Source organism: Lygodium microphyllum, chromosome 13, assembly GCF_053477565.2.
Source record: "Lygodium microphyllum isolate KBCC chromosome 13, Lygodium_microphyllum_v1.1.10, whole genome shotgun sequence".
Taxonomy (NCBI): domain Eukaryota; kingdom Viridiplantae; phylum Streptophyta; class Polypodiopsida; order Schizaeales; family Lygodiaceae; genus Lygodium; species Lygodium microphyllum.
In genome coordinates, this window is record NC_141147.1 from 116,523,923 (window position 1) to 116,538,452 (window position 14,530).

Consider the following 14,530-nt stretch of genomic DNA (forward strand, 5'->3'; position numbering starts at 1 on the left):
AAACTGCCAAGGTAGAGTTTAGCCTAGGGGAAAACCTTTCAAGTATGAGGTTCAGAGTAATGAACCTAGGAGCCTATGAATGTTTACTAGGAATGGATTGGCTGATTCCCAATGATGCTCATATCCATTGTGGAAAAGGTCAAGTCACATTTCAGGATTTGAATGGTGAAATAGCAACTACACAAGGTGAAACAGGGAAACCTAAAGTTCAATTGGCAAAAGCTTCTCGAATTGTGAAAGGCTTGAAGAAAGGATTACCTATTTACTTGATCAAGCTTAACAAGACAAATCAAGATGATCATGCAGAAGAAGAACCATCCTGGTTAAAAGAGTATGCTGACATATTTCCTGAAGAGCTAACTGAGTTACCTCCGGAAAGTGAAGTTGATCATGAGATCAAACTTGTTCCAGGAGCCGCTCCAGTGGCAAAAAGACCTTACAAAATGTCTATTCCTGAAGCCATCGAACTAAAAGAGCAACTCAAGCAACTGCTAGAACAAGGGTATATCCGGCCAAGTAGTTCACCATGGGGAGCCCCAGTATTATTCCAAAAGAAGAAAGATGGAACTCTCCGTCTTTGTATCGACTACCGAGGGCTAAACCAGGTGACAGTAAAGAATAAGTACCCAATCCCAAGGATTGATGAGCTTCTCGATCGTCTACAAGGAGCAAAGATCTTTTCTAAGATTGATCTTCGGTCAGGATATTACCAGATTAGAGTCAAAAATGAAGATATTCCAAAGACCGCCTTCAACACAAGGTACGGCCATTTCGAATTCATTGTGATGTCATTTGGATTGACAAATGCTCCAGCTACCTTCAACAGGTTAATGCAGGACATTTTTAGACCCCACCTTGATGACTTTGTCCTTGTATTCTTCGATGACGTCCTAACTTATTCTAAGGAGGAAGAGGATCATGAACCACATCTTCGCATTGTCCTAGAGACAATGAGAACACACAAGTTGTATGCCAAAAAGAAGAAGTGTGCATTCTTCAAAAGAAAGATTGAATACTTGGGATTCATAGTATCTATTGAGGGTATATCAGTAGATCCTGCCAAGGTCAAGGATGTTCAAGATTGGCCGCCCCCAACCACTATCAAGGAAGTGAGAAGTTTCCTTGGCCTAACAGGATGGTATAGGGTATTCATCAGAAACTATGCTCAAATTGCAGCACCTCTTACAAATTTACTTAAGAAGCAAGTTGCCATTAATTGGACGCCAATCGAACAATCTAGCTTTGAGCAACTAAAGCATAGTCTGGTAACTGCTCCTATCTTAAGGCTACCTGACTTGAACAAGGAATTTGAAGTTGTCACAGATGCCAGCTCTCTTGCATTGGGATGTGTACTAATGCAGGAAGGACATCCTATAGCTTACTCTTCAAGAAAGTTGAAAATCCATGAGCAGAAATATGCTACTCATGACCTGGAGTTATTAGCTGTGATTCATGCTCTCAAATTATGGAGACATTACTTGCTTGGAAATAAGTTTTCCTTAGTCACAGATCATAAAAGTCTTAAGTGGATTTTTACTCAACCTGATCTTAATATGAGGCAACGACGTTGGATCGAGGTTCTACAGGAATATGACTTTGAAATTAAGTTCAGACCCGGTAAAGAAAATGTAGTAGCAGATGCCCTTAGCCGTAAAGCCTTCCTTAATGCTCTTATCACTGAAGAACCATCTAGGTCAGAAACTCTGGCTACAATGGTATCGATGCCGACTAATCCTATCATCGAGTTGACCAAGGATGAAGCAAATAAGGACCCAGACTATCAACAATTGTTTTGGGAAGTTCAGAATAAGGAGCAAGATCCCAAACTCAAGACTAAGTATCAGGAATTCTCTATAGATGAAGATGAAGGACTTGTTTATTTCAAAATGAGACTATGCATTCCTTCAAGTCAGACTCTCAAGAGAAGGATACTTTGGGAAGCACATGACTCTCCTTTTTCAGGACACCCAGGATATGCAAAAACTCTTAATGCTGTCAGGAAAAGTTATTACTGGCAAAAACTCAAGGGTGATGTACTTAAGTATGTCACTGAATGTCTAAATTGCCAAAGGGTAAAATCTGAACGTGTCAAGTTACCAGGAAAACTCCAGCCACTTGACATTCCCCAGATGAAATGGGAATTTATTAGCATGGACTTTGTAGTTGGGTTACCTTCTGTACAAGGAGGATATAACTCAATAATGGTAATAGTAGACATGCTAACAAAGGTCGCTCATCTTCTACCAACAAAAACCAATTACAAGGCTTCAGATATTGCTAGAATTTTTGTAAAAGAGATTTTTAGGTTACATGGGTTACCTAAAAGGATCATCAGTGATCGTGATTCTCTTTTCACATCACACTTCTGGAAGAGTTTATTTGAAGCCATTGGAACCCAACTTTGTTTCAGTACTGCTTATCATCCACAAACTGATGGGCAGACAGAACGAGTTAATCAAGTAATTGAGGATATTCTACGTGCATATTGCAGCAAGGAACCTAAAAGGTGGATTCAATATCTATCCTTAGTGGAATTTGCCTATAATGCCTCCTATCATCGAAGTATTCAGATGACTCCATTTCAGGCACTGTATGGTCAAGATTGTCGTATGCCACTTAATTTTTCCGATCCTACTCTAAGGGTAGAAGCCTCGAGAAAAATGTTAGAAGAAATGGATGATCAAATCAAGATCATCAGACAGGATATTCAAGCTGCCAAGGATCGACAAAAGGCGTATGCTGATCTAAAAAGGCAAGAACGAATCTTCAAAGAGGGAGACATGGTCTTCATCCGTGTCCATCCAAAGAAGAGTTCTTTGTCTTTAGGAGAGTTTAAGAAGCTAAGTCCAAGATATTGTGGACCCTATAAGATTCTCAAGTGCCTAGGACCAAGCGCTTACAAGATACAACTCCCTGAGAATATAAAAATCCACAATGTATTTCATGTTAGCTTATTGAAAGCATACGTAGCTAACCCTAACCATATCCTTGATGATGAGCAAGTTGTAATACCTAGCCAAGGAGTCCTTGAGCTACAACCTGACAGAGTGATTGATGTAAGGGAGAGAAAATTGAGGAGTAGAACCCTTAGAGAATACCTTGTCCAATGGAAGGATTACCCTGAAGAAGATGCTTCATGGATAGATGAGGATGCTCTTCATCAACAATACCCACAGTTTCTCTCGAGATGAGGACATCTCGATTTCTCTAAGGGGAGAAGGATGTAATATTTCCACACAATAAAAGTTAGTTGGTTAGTTCAAAAGTTAGTTAGTTAATTAATAAGTTAGTAAGATTACTAACTAAAGACTAACTAAGGTAAAAACTAACTAACATTAATTATTAATAATTTTTATTTAATTTAAAATGTTTTATTTAGAGAAATCAAGAGTCGTAAATTCGATATTTTTTTCGAATTGGCAAGGACCGTGGCCATCCTTCACGTAAATTACAACGTGAACGACACTTATGAGCTATATTAATCACTAGGATAATGTGTATAGTTTGGATGGTCTAAAAATATTAGATTTTTGGACAAGACTAGAATATTTTAGATATTTTAGAGATTATCTTAATTAAAAAAAAAAAAAGAGAGATATGGAGATTTCTAGGACTAGATGTCATTTAAAAGAAAAAAAGACAAGTGATGAGTTAGTTAGTTTGAAGATTTTATAAAAAGAAAAACAAAGAAAAGTGACTGGCGAAATCGCGCGCGCTGCGATCGCAGTTTACAGGCAGTAGACAGCACTTCGAACAGAGAAAAGAAGAAGGAGTGAACTGAGAGCTTTCTAACCAAGTGTCTTGGGGTTTTACCCCCCTTTCGGAGCCAATGGAACCATCAGATTTATGATCTGAGCATCAGATCACTGATCTTTCCAAGATCCCCCTCCACAAAGAGCTCCACTTCTCAACCACAAGCCCTCTTCCCCAATTCACTATAAATACGAGGCATGGGAGAGGCATAAGGGACATAAGGAGACCCCGAGAGGCTGCGAGAGAGAAGAAGAGAGAAGGAAGAATACTCCTTCAAGAGGCTGCGAGAAGCTAGAGAGAGAGAGAGAGAGAGAGAGAGAGAGAGAGAGAGAGAGAGAGAGAGAGAGAGAGAGAGAGAGAGAGAGAGAGAGAGAGAGAGAGAGAGAGAGAAAGAGAAATAGGAAGAGAGCTAGCTCAAATCCCTTGTCTCGATCTTTAACTAAGCCATATTCTCTACCCTCTCCCATCTAAAATCTATCCCACCTTCCCTATCTCTCAAACTCCTCGTGGACGATGGCTCCAAAGCGACAAAGTGGAAAAACCATGGAAATCAACGCAACCGGTCAAGCAACGGGTATTGCCAATGATACGGGAGTGCCCGAGGTTGCGGGAATTGCCACCACAATTGGAACATCGGGTGTGGCTAATGCGAGCGCGAGTAAAGATGAAGTTCCTAATGTCGTCATGCCGCCAAACCAGGTTATTCATTATTAGATTATCAATTTTACAATATAAGATAAATTACATAGGATATTAGCTTTCATATTCTTCGCTTACACATTAATCTGATAACTCATCTAGAAAGACATATTAGTTCAAGCATAAAACGATTAATCACTATGTTTTCTAGCTAGAATAGTTGGGATACTAAGGCATAGAATCAAGATAGAATTAATTGTCAAAGGTTATTGTACATATGTCTTTATGCGTATTCAATAGAGTTATGATCAAAATGCGACAAGGTTAAGAACTGATTAGTGAAGGTTATAGAAACTGGTTATCTATTTAGGAATCCTAAAGATCATCTTGTTGAGTTTATTGACACAATATATTTCCTTAAGGGATTTTGCTTATGTTAGATAAGGAAATCCAAATGGAAAACTCATGCCCTGCTTAATGTGTTTTAAGAGGTGTACTCAACACTTCTTCATGGGGAGAAAAATCCTCATTAGAATGAAAGGTTGCCTTAGGATAAGGTCTACCTTGGCTATGTGAAACTGTGATTTACATGTTGGGATGATTGTCATTGCACTATTTGATACATATTTGAAAGGACTGCTTGTGTTTGCTAGAATCTAGATTTTTGATTGAAATTATTGCCAACAGAATAAAAGGAAGGATCGCGCTAGGCTACCCCCAAGCTAGCGGCGAGACCCTACTCCAAGGGGGTCATGATTATCGCTACGAGAGGCTTGGACCGGCTCCGTAGGCGAAAGGTCTGTCAGTAGGGATAGTCTCGGGCAGTAGGAATTGTAGGTGCCAGAGGGGGCTCTGGCTGTAAATCCTGCATTGTTCCAAGAATCTGACGAGCCCCTTCGTGACCCAGGATGGGATCCTGGAACCCTAAATACTAGTTATAAGGGTGGAATCTTGGTGGACAGAATGTCCTTATGGAATTCTGTGTATCTTCCGCTGGGACGGAATGATGGAAATTGTAATAGACTTCCAATATAATAAAGAAGTTGCTTTATTGTTCGAATTGTATGCGTGTTAGTGAGATAAATTATGTGAAGGAACGTGTGTCTAAATGGACTAATTAAGGAAGCTGGTTGTATATGTTCCAATAAATGTGTTGTAGGTAATTAAAAAACTAAAGATGACCCATCATCAGAGGAAAGCGGGTGGGCGTAACCCCCGACGGGTCCGTCCAATGGTAGGGTGGTCCCGGTTAGCTGGGAGCTTTTCTACATCGAATATAGAAATAGGAAGACTATAAATTGACCAAGTAGTCATTAGGTAGAACCGACTTGCATTGTTTTAGGGGACCGGAATGGGATTTTGCCTTATGGGCAGGAGGGTTGACGTACCACACTCCCCTCCGTCTCCCATTCTCTTTGAACCAAGTGCAATGGCAAGTCCGCTTCAGATTGAGTAATCCTCTAAAAAGTGGAACTCGAAATTACTGACGCTAGCTGGCTGCTAGGAGACCCATCCGATTTTAGGAACCCAAGTCTTCAGGTCGATCCTAGTGGGTTCGGCCAGAACTCTCCCGTTGCGAAGTAGACTCGGTAGGGCCTAAGTGACAAATCCCGTGATGTTCCAAGGGAGCACCGGGCGGCATCATTTATGGAAAAACCTACTGATGGACTACTAAAAGGTGTGCCGTGGATTGGGACTAGCGGACACCTCACACCTAGTGTGATCAATAGTGATGGCTTGTTTATTGAGAATGATGGTCCACCATTGTCCAGAAATGGTGGTCCACATGCTCCAGTTGCTCCAGCTCCCACTACTACTTGAGCTAGTAATACATGGCCTCCAACACATAAAAAGCAAAGAGGGAGACCAAACACATCTACTCTATGTCAAATAAGGAAATTCCAAAAGATTGCCAACTTGATTATTCCTAAGGCACCATTCTCTAGGTTGGTATGAGATATACTACAAGATTTGCAGTCAAGGCATCATCACAAGTTCTTTTCAAGGAAACCAGGCAAGGAATATGGGGCGATGGTCAAGCTAAGCCTTGCTTGCTCTCCAAGAGGTAGCTAAAAGCTACTTGATTGATCTCATGAGTGATGGTCAACTTCTAGCCATTCATGCTCGACGATGTATCAGTATTAAGCCTATGGATTTGGTTCTCGTTTGTAGGATTTGGAACAACATGGATACATTCAATCTTAATGTTAACAACATGCTTTGACAAGCTACCTTGTAAATGGATCTATGTTCTCAGATCTGGTTGTAGAGTTTATCGAGCTTAGTTTTTGGTTATCCTTTTAGTAGACCTTCAAGTATTTAATAGAAGTGGCACAAAGCTAAAATTTGCCTAGCTCTAGTTGTACTTAGTGCGATGTACTATCTACTGTGTATTTTGTGGTTTCATAATGCTATATCCGATATGTGATATTCTATTTTGCCCATGATTTGTATTATGTGAATTTTACTATTTTCAATTTTGCAAGTAGTTTCATTGGAGATAAATTCAATGTGCAATCATGCACATGTTGGTGAACAACTGTACTTGGGTAGATGTACTATATCTTTACTATATTTGGTGGTTTGACAATACTATATTCAATATATGATATTCCATTTTGCCCATGATTTATATTTTGTGAATTTTTAAGTTTCCAATGTCGCAAATAGTTTGGTTGAGAATGTATTAATACACAATTTTGCACACTCAGTGATTTTTTTTTGTTCTCAGTGAAGGATAATCTAGTTAATGCATTTACCCAAAAAAGATTCAATTGTCAATTTTATAAATCAGAATTCGGTGAAACTTCACCCATATCATGAGTATCATAAGACTCATGAAAATTAAAAAATTGGCCCCATTAGAAGCCTTTGGGACACTTGGCTTAGAGACTCGCATGTGGAGCCTTGAATCTAGGAAATCAGGGCCCCACACGCAAGCCTTTGGCTAGGTGTCCTAGAGGCTTCTGATGGGGCCTTTCTCTGGGGTAATTGATGTATCCTCAAAGAGTACACATGTAAAGTTTCAAGTCAATTTAATCACTAGTCATATTTTTTCAAAATCTGGATACATTAATTCAAGTTTATGGATTTTTAAAAAGTTTGGCTATAAGTTGAAAGTTTTATCTCATTTTACACATTTGAGTCTTATGTTTCAAGTTCTCACTTTTGGAAGACATGGCATGCACCAAAGCAAGCAGCCTAGAAAATTTCCCCCAGAACTCCTACATAGAGGAAACCCCCCCTGCTCTGCTACCAGCACCATTGCAAATTGTTGATGGAAGCAAGGCATATTGGCCATCCGAGAGATCCGCCATTATTAAAAGATCATGCACCTCTTGATACCAAAGGCTACATTCCAAAAGGTGGTGCAGGAGACGATGCAAAACATATAGATTAGAAATAGTAAGAGGCACTTCCCCGATAGTTCAAGTGTGGATTGACCTGTTCGATGGATTGTTGTCCATGCCCTCATTGCACTACAAGAAGCTATGCTGAAGCCTTCCTCATTGTCTTGTTTAGGGACTCGATCCATGTAGCAGTGCATGCAAGGAGGGAAAGTCACCGTCAACGGACAAGGATCTATGGATAGTGTGGTTCTTTTGGCGATGGAGAGACAAACTTGGTGGAGAGCAAGAACAATAGGGATCTACTAGTGAAACATCTATGGGATCTAGCTTTGAAGCAATTTTGTAAAAATCTGCTTGTATTATTGGATCCTCTGCAAATTATTATGAATACGAATATAAATTTTTTGGTGTATATTATTTTTATTTAGTCTCTTGTAATTTTTTGTTTATTTATTTAAGTTATCTTTAAGTGCATTTGGATAAATTAATATTACACACAAATTCGATAAAGCGTTGTGTATTGATTTAAATATAACAAATCATGTTGCATATAAATCCGACAAATAAGTGTTACATTCAAATTTGAAAAATAATAAATGACACATATCACAAACTACATTGCACCCAAATCCAACAACATTGATTTCTTTAATACAATAGAAGATTATAAACTGCGTTACATTGCAAAAGAGACATCATTAGGTAATAAGTACATCTAATTTGTCCTAGGCTTCTTGGAGCTAGGTTCCCCATGGTCAAAGTTGCTCTTTATCATAGGCAATAACACATTTTTCCCTAGAAGTTCCTACCTAATGATAGTGGGGTCTTCAACTCCAAAACCATACCATGCGCCACCATGGAGAAAAGTGGGCTAGACTTAGTACTTGTGAACTAGTTTAGAAGCTTCGAAGGTTGAAGCAACACTACTTTTTTCAAATTAGAGTTGGTTGTGATGGTCTTGAGCGGGCTAGCCTTTAATCAGTGCCCTTAGCTTCAAGAAGTTCTCAGCGAAAACAAGAGAACATGTCTTATGAAATACTACTATGTCACTAACAAGCTGCCAATGTACTCTTTCAATGCCAAGTCTTGCACCCTTCCTTGACCACCAGATCACCCACCTTGCCTAAATGAAAAATCATCTATATAGATAATATCATGTATCACACAAGTTCAATGTCAGACTCACTATGCATGGAGAGTGCTAAAGATATATACTTCAGCTTTAAATGCAACTTCACCCATAGGGCCTCCAGGGCATGTGGACCCACAATGTGAATTTTGACCAAGATCAAACCCTTGTAAGAGTCTTGGCTGGAGGAACGTGTTTGGGGCTTTAAAATCTTGGACCCCTATAGCAACCCTGGCCAGAGGCTTGGTTGGAGTCACATGTTTGGGGCCCTAAAATCTTGGACCCTTGTAGCAACCCTGGCGGGAGGCTCGCATATATTGCGTCTAGGGGCTTGAAATCACTCTTGCAGTAGCAGCCTTGGCTAGAGGGGATAGAGGCCCATGTCTGTCGCATACGGGGGCATGAAATCCTGATTTTAGGCCTCTATGGGATTTCAAGTCCCCAGATGTGAGCCTCTAACCAAGGCTCATGCAAGGGTCTGATCCAAGTCAAAATTCATATTGTGGGTCCACATGCCTTGGAGGCTCTATGGGTGAAGTTGCGCTTAAAACCAAAAACATTACCTTCTTCACTTCATCTATCTACTACTGTTGTAATGGAGCATTCAGGTCTACTCTTGGAATCGGGCTGCCCTCATCTCTTCTTGGGAAGGTACCATGTAGTCGGGTTGAGGACCAAAAAGGCTTTTTTGCAAGCACTCAAAGTCCTCATCGGAGATGTCCTACTCTGGTATCGCATCCTCAATTTTCTTTTGGATGCTCACAATTGCAAAGATGTCATCGATGCTTGTGCCATCATATCAAGCTACATCATCCACATGTGCTTGAGCATCTTGTACATCAAAATCTATAAAATCATATGGTGTATCACACACTATGATACAATATAGTTCTTCTTGTCTTATCTCCAAAATCTCCAACGCATCTTGCATGAATAGGTATTTAACCCCCTCAATGGTGTCAACATGGAGAGAAGTAAGTGGTGGTTCATTGCTCAGTACCTTAGTAGTAGGGTAGGGAGGTGGGCGTACAATAGCTAAGCTATGTGCTGCCTCTTTTCTTGGATAGAGAGTGATTTCCTCAGGCTCCCTCTCAAAATACTGTATTTGTGGCTAAGAGGGTGCATTGATGTCTTCCTCATTGTCCTCTTGCACATCAATGCATAAAACATAGATGGAAAAGGTTGCATCACACTCAATGAGATCCATCATTATGTAGTCCTGGGATGAGGTGGGTATAGCTCTAGCATGGAGTTGTTTCCCCATATGCACCATAGCTCAATTTATGACCTTTGCATGGCTCGATCTGACATGTAGACTATACAAAAAATCTATAGGAATCCACCTAAGATCAGAGTTTAGAATGGAGCAAGTGAGAGGATTCACCGCATCACAAAATGATGCCACTATGCTAGAGCTAGGATCTATTGCAAAAAGTGAGCTCTCTAGATTCAAGGATCATGCAAAACCTTGGGTAAATTTGGTTTCCTATAGATGTGTAGTGTGTGGAGTTAATCCATGTGGCGAAGGTAGTAGCCATGGCAGAGAGAGAGAGAGAGAGAGAGAGAGAAGAAAGGAAAGCACAAGTATAGAGAAGTAGAGAATGAAAGTGAAAATGAATTTGGAGATCTAACTTTTATGTATGAAGGGTTTTAAATAAAGGTTCTTATAAAATTTTTAACCTTAAAGTTTTAAATTAAAACCCTAACCATAGATACTTTATTTCAATAATTTAAAGCTACCATCAAAATTACTCAAATATATAAACACTCCATTACATCTCATTATAACCTTAAATATGTTTGGATCATTGAGTATGTTTAAGTCTAATTAGAGAAAATATTGGAAATAATAATAATAATAATCTAGAAGATCTTCAAAATCCCTTTAGATCAAATTCTTAGGAGAGCCTTGATTTACTTGCTTTGTTTTATGTGTTCAACTTACTTTTCCTAGTAGAAGTGATAATGATCTCATTGACAAAACTTTACTAGAGGTTTGACTCTTTAAGATGGCAGATATATCACATCAAGTGATCATATATATTTTAATAGAAATCATTCATGAATAAAAAATCTAAAACTTGTGTGACACATAGTTTTTTGATACACCAACCAGATAGCAAACACCTTATCAGCATATGAACTCAAGCAACATGGCTACAAAATACTATTGCCACGCAATAGACTAGTGTAGGTATTTGTTAAATAGTGAACTAAAACAAAAGCATTAACTCCATTTAACAACAACTAGAAATCTAAATGCTTCCAACACTTATTTTCATTCCTTTCAACAATAGAGTGAATGCTCAAAGAAACGAGTAGAAGAGATGAATTGCAATATCATTATGCAAATATAATATTCCAAAGGCTATAGAACTCCAACCTACAATTTAATCGTGATTTTAACTAGCACAATTGACTAATTACAGCATATATACTCACATGCTTAGATCATAGTAAACCAAAATTATCAAAATTAAAAGTACACAAAAGTTTAAGAAAAGTTTGTATTTGCTCTTTATAAGAATTTTTACAAGGATTCCATTATCTCAAGGATATGTGGGGAAACACATTGCTTACATGTCAAGGATTGTTCACTACTACGACTCCCGACTTTTCTATTATCTAACTTGAAATAGAAGTTACCCAAGGGCTCATTGGACATTAATTGAATTTCTTGTCTTAAAAAAGAAATGGGCCAATGACTCTCTACGTTGACTACAAAAGGATCATGACTATTCCACAAGATAACCATATCTATGAGAGCTATATATGTGTCTCATCTCGGGCATCTTGATCGAAGATGATCCACTCCCCTTACAAAAGTTGCCATCTTTTATATCAAAAGCAAATGCACACAGTTTATCTAACGATGAAATACCTATAATTAAAACAAAAAATATGGTAAGTAAAAGTGATTAACACAACAATTCATCTAAGCAATACCTATATCAATTAAATTAAGGTATATAAATAAGTAAAAAAAATATACTTGAATGTAAGATCTGATTGGTTGACCCTGCACTCAATCCTCTCATCAAAATGTGTTCTTTTGACCTACCATGACTCACCCAATAACTGACTCATCTATTCCTTGGATAGGGACATTTGCATCGATAAGAAATCTTTTTTTTCTTCAAAACCTCACATGAACCAAACAAATATGCAAACAATGAAAATGGAATAAACCAACTAAGATACACATCTTTGGAGTTAGGGGAGGGCAAGAAATGAGCTTTTTGAGCAAGGTTTTATAGGCAACCACTAAGTTCTTGTTCCACATAGTCCACTTATTCCACCTCTAGATATTTCCACCATCACCACCACCACCACCACCACCACCTTCACTACTGCTACCTCCACCACCACTATTACCACTACCACTACCCTCACCACCACCACTATTGCAACCACTACCTTTACTCTTTCAATCTCTCTCTCTCTCTATGCCCCTCGCCACCACTACCATGACTACCACTACCTTCACTCACTCTCTCTCACTCTCTCTCATCTCTCATTCTTCGTTTCTTAGTTTCTCTCTCTTCATGTATATTCTCTTTTTTTCTTTCTATATTATCACACTCTCTACATTCTCTCTCTTTGTGATGTGCAAAGCACACACACACACACACACACACACTCTCTCTCTCTCTCTCTCTCTCTCTCTCTCTCTCTCTCTCTCTCTCTCTCTCTCTCTCTCTCTCTCTCTTTGAACATTAACTTGAATAACACTTCATGTTGTGTAAATGATTCTCTCTCTCTCTTGCTTAGCACATGCTCAAATAGTACTATCTCATGTAAATGATTCTCTCTCCTGGCACACACAACATGGATACATTCATGCGATCACCCCAAAACGATAGATCATGGCCCACACCTCTCTCTCTCTCTCAAATTGCTCAATCTCTTTACTCTCTCGCATGAATGCGATCAGCCCACATTGTATAATATTGCCTCACATAGGATTACGACATGTGTTGTAATAAATAGTTCTCTTAAATCATAAATACGTCTCTCTCTCTCCATCTTGGACTCTCTCTCTCTCTCTCTCTCTCTCTCTCTCTCTCTCTCTCTCATAATGTGAATGCTCATGCAACATAAATTCTTGAATCCCTCCTTAGCTAACCAACTTGCATGCATTGGATGTGCTAGGTTTATGGTTGGCATATGAGCAATATTCTCCAACACCTAGACAAATACTAGCACGAGAGGGTATGGAGCACTAGAAAACAATTGCACTGCACATCATATCCTACCCTTATGGATTAGTCTTATTGGCAAAGTGTCACCTCCAACGTTGATATCTAATATGCCACCAACTAAGCCAACAATCCATTACTGAAATATTGCAATTTGCAACTTTCCTTAAGGCCCACCAAGCCCGAATGAATCAATATTGCACTGTTGCATCATCTTTCGTGGCTATACATCTCCACATGTGGCCTAAATGCTTATGCTCGTTATGGTGTGTGTATTGGAGACTTTGTTTCCAATGAAATAAGGAAGATCTCTCCCTTCCTTGCATTATGTTGTCTGGACCACCATTGAACACTGTGTGGATGCCCCTCTAGTTGGCAGCTACCTCATCTACTACGAATCCTCAAAAATCAGTGCTTGGGTAGCCACACTTCTCCATCACTTCCTTTATCTTTATCCAAAAAATACTTGTGCATTTGTATCCTTTTCCTTCATCTTGCATATTGCCAGAGTCATCAACTCTTATACACTACAGAAACCCAAGATATGAATTGAAGTTTAAGGAGAACTATGTTTGTTAAGTTTGTGTTGTGATAGTAAAATTGTGTAAGAGAAACTACCTTGGGTCATACACATGTGTTGCCATGATGGTCTAATCATTAATGCGATGCATGTGGTTGAGGCATATCCAATTATTGCGTAGGTCCCCAATGCCATTCCTTCGCATATGATTCACTAATTCAACCCCTGAGGCTAGCCTAGCATTGACATTTTGAATATAAAGCACCTCTTATCATTATCAATGAATTGGCCAGGAAATAGGCTACCATGAAAAAATATATATACACAATGCTGTTTTAACTTTAGAAGAAGAGATTCCATCCCTTGATCTCTCTCAGTGCATATTGCATCATAGACCATGTGTTTAAACTTACACGCACAAAATACTGAACTTCATATGCATGGTTTTTTAATTATATTTTTGGGATGCGTGGTATTCACGAATGGAATAATATGTTATTTATTCCTTTGAATGAGTGTTTGGAGTTCCTCAAGCATTGTTGAGAGTTTAGTGTTAGACATGGAAACATCTTGCTTGTGAAATAGGGCACTCGTTTCACTAGTCTTCTAGCCACAATCATTTGCAAGTATCGAGGTTTAGATGCACTAAGGTCTCTTACTACTTTCTCTACGGTCTTTTACACCTCTCTAACATTAGCTCTGCACGTGTCTCTTTGCATCTCATAGTAATATGTGCCTCAATGATGAAGAGTCCTGACATTATGCTTGTTGACATCACATTATTGGTTGATTTATACTAATTGATATTAATAAACTTTGTAATTAACACAAACTAATTTTAAATAATTAATTGTTTTTTATTAATTTATATTATTTACAAACTAGGTAATTAAAATATTATTTATTAATAGACTCATAATTTAATACTAATAAATTCATT